Source organism: Pelodiscus sinensis, chromosome 2 (genome assembly GCF_052426305.1).
Source record: "Pelodiscus sinensis isolate ZL-2025 chromosome 2, ASM5242630v1, whole genome shotgun sequence".
Lineage (NCBI taxonomy): Eukaryota > Metazoa > Chordata > Testudines > Trionychidae > Pelodiscus > Pelodiscus sinensis.
The window spans coordinates 109,694,473-109,700,472 of record NC_143053.1 but is presented as its reverse complement, the minus strand read 5'-3'; positions in this window follow the sequence as shown (position 1 = coordinate 109,700,472).

Below are 6,000 nucleotides of genomic sequence, written 5' to 3'. Positions count from 1 at the left end.
ATCTGTGCTTTAACTAATTTTTAGCTTGCTTTGTAGCTAGGCATTAGAACCAATAGGCTTGCAATGAAATACAAGTCAGCTGTACCAGTGAGCCAACAAGGTCAATTTTAATTCATGGCCTTGTCTGTGGTTCTGTGGGGGGGAAAAACATAATTATGAAATCACTTGGGAAATGTCTGTCTCACTGCAGCTAGACTTTTTACTAGTAGAATTTATGTAGCATCTTTTTACAGGGGAGGGGAGAAGAAATTCACTTGCTTTTACTTAGAAAGGAAAAATACGGCTGATTCTAATGCATATTGCTTATAATTACACTATTTCATTTCTGCTAATCACAGCTAAGAACAGAAGAGCTCTAATGACAGTACTGCTAACCGAATACAATTTTGGCTACTTCAGCGTTAGTGAGGAATTTGTCTTTTTCAATGTGATTTACTTATATCCTGGCTGACAACGTTTCCCATTCTGTGCATTCATTTTGTGCTTAGAAAGGAATTGTTTATAATTTACAGTTTATCTCAGTGCTATTATTTCACACTGTCAAAAAGCATCTGTTATAGTAGATACCTCTTCATATGTCTGTGCCATAAAAATAAAGCAAACCAGCAATGTTAGCAGTCCCCATTCCGAGCACTATACGTTGCTCAGCAGTTAAACTTAATTATTTGTGAAAGGGCTCACTGGCATAATGAAGAAAAATACTCTTTGGCCTTGTCTATTCTGGCACCATATTTTGCAAACTACTGTACCCTTATACTGTAGCTGAGTCAAATGCTCCACAGCATTGTAAACAGCCCCCTGTCTAGTTAAAACTTAATGAAAACTTGTTATGTAGCTGGAATTACCAATGTCCCTGTGACTAAAGCCACAAGCATTCTCAAGATTTAACACAATTACAGGAACACGGGGAGGTCCTGTCTATACTGCAACTTATAAGTGCTTGTAATTAGACCCCCATACTTTAGTTATAGCCATAGTGCAGCTAAGATCTAAAACAAGCATGGTTGTAGCCAGTGTAGATAGGGACAAACAGTTTGATGCATTTGAGAATTTGATTGTACTCCTTGTGGCCTCCTCATAAATCAAAACTCTTGAATGACACTGCCCTCTCTTCCCCAAAAGCAGCCACTTAGCAGTTATCTTCAAAACACCGACTAGCATTAGCTAACTAACCCTCATCTCTACACTCTGTGAGGAAGATAAGCCAGGGCTGTCTACATGACAGTTATCACAGTGGCACTCAGTTTCAAGGTTGATTTCTAAATGTGATGTCACCACACTGTCATTACTAGGCTCCCTGGTTTGACTGGAACTGTAATGTAACTCTGAAGTAGATGCATATGGTAAGACTGAGACAAAGAGAAGCTAGGAATCTGATATTTTTCAGAAATCATAAGCACCCACAGTTTCTATTGATTTCACCTGGAGTTGTTGGGTGTTTAGCATTTCCAAAAATCAGAGCCCAAGGAACTTGTCCAAAATCACACAGCTAGTCAGTGGCAGATGGTAGGTGATGTACTTTTTCCAGGGTCAGTGTGTGCACGCACACACACGATTTAAAAGAACAAGAAGAAATATCTTTAAATGTCATAAAGTTTACAGAACAAAGAATTTCACACTGCTGGTTACATCAAGAATTTATTGTTCCATTTTACCTGCCTTTTCCTTTGATCTATTTTTAAGTCACTGAGAACTTTATTAACAACCAAATTCCAGAATCTCCTTCCAAAAAGTGTCCTTTGCATTTAGGCTTGCATTTTGAGAAACCTGGTTCTTTTGTGATACTAAAATGCCGAGGTTTGAATAGAAAGCTTTATTAGGTTTCCAAATGCTTCCAGCTAATAACAAGCAAAGTTCAACTCACTAGTTTTAATCACAGAAACATCAAGTCTGTTTTCACTGCATGTGAGAAAAGCCATGCAGTTCTTAAGAAGATTAAAGCTATAAATTCTAATGTTACTGGGGGCCGGTGCTTTTCAGTCCCACTCAGGCAGAGTACTTTGTGAAAGGTTTACCTTATGTGAATTCGCAAGACAAGTGATAACCATCAAGTGTGTCTCTTGTCATTTTTTTTAAAGCCTTTCATTGGTAGGAAGGTAAGTATGATGCCTTTTTCCTTCCTGGAGCTCTTTGCCCTAGTTTACTGTTAAGTAGCAAATTATATCATTTTCATTATCTGTGCAACACACAAAGTCATCTGTTACTCGAAGGTATCAGAATCACCAATCAGCCACCCTCAGAATAAGCATATGTAAATCTAGAGTGCCTATACTTTCTAAATAGAGTGAAGATTTGACATTAATCTCAAGTTGCTGAGTAGCTTGGTACTGTGCCCAAACACAAGTAAACTCAATTAGTAAAAATAGACATGATGGGGCAGTTCACTACATGGCATTTAAACATGTGTTCCACATCCCAGAAGGGCTAAGCTTAAGTCCTGAAGATTCCATTTTATACATATGATTAAGTCACTTTCGTGGCTGCCAACTCTCTAGTTGTAAAAAAAGAGGCTTGTTTTTTTTACTTCCACAAAGACTTAGGACCAAATTCTGCTTCATTTATACTGATGTAAATCTGAAGTATTTCCATGTGGAATTATGAATTTTCTGCACCACTAAATTATTCGATTATCCCATCTACAAAAACTAGCACACAAACATAGTTTAACATTGCTTGTGTTTTTATGCAGCTGTTTTACATGTATGCCTACAAAATGCACATATTTTAGTAGAGTATATATGTAGGAACTGTACTTTTTGCAATATTCTACAGAAGACTACAGCATCAGTGTTAATCCTTAAGTCTAAATCAGAGTTACTCTCACTCCTTCATTGAACAATGTAACAGGCTGTCTACACCCCTCTATTATGGAGAACGGATCAAAGAAAAATTATTCAAATGCATGTTTGCTAAGATCCCTGTGCCCAGTCTATAACAGAAAAGCGCAAGTTTGGGTGTGGTGATCTTGACCCTATAGTCCTTTGTTTTTTCCAGCTTGCTTTGCTTCCTGTGCCTGCTCAGTTTGAGACAGAAGTGTACTCTTAAGAGACTGTTTTTGTTTTCCATGCACATTATGATCTGCTCCTATTGTGTAACAACGTACAGTATGCAGGATAAAACACCCAGCTTATTATAGCATAGTTAAAAGGCCTGTCACTGTTTCCATTTGAAATTCTTATTTTCAGGGGTTTACTACTGAGCCATAACAAATTACAGACAGAAAACTTGGCACTCACATTCTCAGCCTAGGAGCAAATTCTTTTACCAACTTAAAATAAATTAATTAATATTAATAGCATGTTCTTTCAGCATACAAAGTTAAGGCGGGTTTGTTTGTTTTTTTTCTGAAACAAAAGATTAAGATTAAGATGAGTATTAATGTGCTGAGTGTCTAAACACAAATGCAAAGAGCATGGGAAATGGGCCAGAAGCAGTGTAACTAAATGGTGGAGAGTACTATCTAGCGAACTTTACTGAAAGAGGGTGAGCTAATTCTCGTAACAGGAATGTCAATAAAAATGGGGTATTAATCAATAGATAGGAGAGAGAGAAAGACTCAAGGAGGGAGAGGGAGAGCTATATTTCAATGTATTTGTAATACACCCAACTACAATTTGAGAGCAAAGACTGGTGAGGGTGAAATTATTTGTGTAAAAAATAAAAGGAGTGGAAAAACAAAGAATAGCTGGCATCAACTATAGATTACTAGGAATAGAAGGAAATGAAGATAAGAAATTACTGGACCAATTCTCCGTAGAGTTGAAACTGCAGGATATACTCACAGGGAATTGTAACTATCCAATCAGTAACATTCACCGTCAAACACTCACAGTTAAAGATGATCCGGAATAAGTACAAAGCAATTGTTTTATATCCAGACGATAGAGATTGCAACCAGAGAGGAATCTATTCCACATACTCTTCCTACCTACTGAGGAGATACAAAACATAAGGAAGATCAGAACTGGTGACTGGGAGTGTCTTGAATTCAGCTAGCACAGAATGAATTCTCACAATGCATTAGAACAAGGATCGTAAATTTCTGGAAAGCAACTTACAGGATATTAAGAAATCCAGTGAACACAATGTGATACCAGGAAGTATTAAAGTCCATGAAATATGTAAGAAGGCAGGCAGGCAAAACCTAAAACACATTATTTACAGTACTGTGCTGTGTCTATACTACTGGTGCTTCAGCAGAACAACTACTGCACAGTAAGTAGGCCATTGTAGTATCATGGTGTATATGCTTCCTAATGGAAAGAGATTTTCTGTTGCTGTAAGAACTTCCTCTCTCACAGAGGCTATGTCTAGACTACACAGTTCTTCCGGAAAAAGAAGAACTTTTTCTGCTTCTTTTTTCGGAAGAGGCTTTTCTGACATTTGGCCCAGAAAAAAACTTTTTCGGAACATCCCTTCTTCCTCATAAAATGAGGTTTACAGGGATGCCAAAAAAACAAGTCTGCTCTTCCAAAAAAATTTTGGAAGAGCAGACGCCTTCCTTGGACATGACAGAGTTTCTCCGGGATACCAGATTGTCAATAGGTCAACAGTAGCTTTTTTCTCTAGACCTAGCTGCATCTACAATGAGGATTAAATTGTCATAGTTACATTCTTCATAAGTGTGGATTTTTCTGAATGACATAGCTATGTTGACATAACTTAAGTGTAGACCAGACCTAAGGAACAGGAGATTTCAGTTCTTCTGAAGAAGAATGTAAGGTCTCCTGCCAGAGTAGAGTGTTTCCCAAATTCTGAGAAGGCTGGAACCAGTCTTCATGAGACCAGCCCCCTTTGTGCTCTTCTCACGCCTCCCCAGAATGGGATGTGTGTGGACTTTGGGTATGTCTAGACTACAGGGTTTTGTCGACAGAAGCTTTGTCAACAGATAATGTCGACAAAGCTTCTGTCGACAAAGAGCATCTAGACTACATCCAGTTCTGTCAACAAAGCAAGCCGCTTTGTCGACATAACAGTGTGGACGCAAAGGACAGTGTAGATGCAATAATGCCTTCTATCGACAGAACTCTGTCGATAAAAGGCGTTATTCCTCGTAGAATGAGGTTTACATACGTCGACAAAACTGCTGAGTTTTGTCGATGTTATGTTGACATAACTCAAAGGCAGTGTGGACGCAGGTATAGTTTTGTCGACAAAAGTCCACTTTTGTCGACAAAACCCTGTAGTCTAGACACACCCTTTGTTACTATTAAAGAATTATATGTGGACAATTTGAATAGATATTATTATTCCCCCTATTGTGCATTTAACTCAGAAGAGTAACATGGGCTAAAGGCTATAGAGGTCCTGTGAGTGATAGATTATTGATAAAGAATAAATATTGTCACATAAATGTGATTGTTTTTATTCTTGCAGAATTGCAAAAAATTAGAATGCAGGAGCTGGATACATTTGAATATTTGTGAGGCATCGGATATGGTGTTAAATGAAATTTTGAAAAACATCAAACTGGTTTCAATGGGAAAGCTGTCACATTAATGGGAAACCTGTATGAGGAGCAGTAATTGAACAAAGGGTAATGATACACAGGAAAAAACTGATGTAGGGAGAGGTAGTATGTAGCTGGGTGCTGCTTGTCTTGTAAGTAGAGGCCTTTATTTAGGTTCTGCAACAGTATCTGGAAGGGGGATTGAACAGCATGTTAATGAACTATGCAGATGGTATTAAATTGTGAGAGCTTGCAAGCACCCCTGAAGACACAGAAGTATCAATACATAAGGACTTTGAGTAATACGAACTTGGTCAGAGCGTAACAAGATGTGATTCAAATTGAAGATGTGCTGGATAATACACATACTGTAAAGTCATCTGAAATACAAATATTCCTTGGTAGGAAAGTCTAATGTAGAAAGAGACCCATGAGTGGACAATAAGTCAGACAGGAGTTTGTAAAGTTGTATAGCAGTACAAAAAGCCATCTTTTGAGCTGTGTATGCAGCGATATCACATCACAGATCAGAAGGTAGCAGTTCCTCTTAA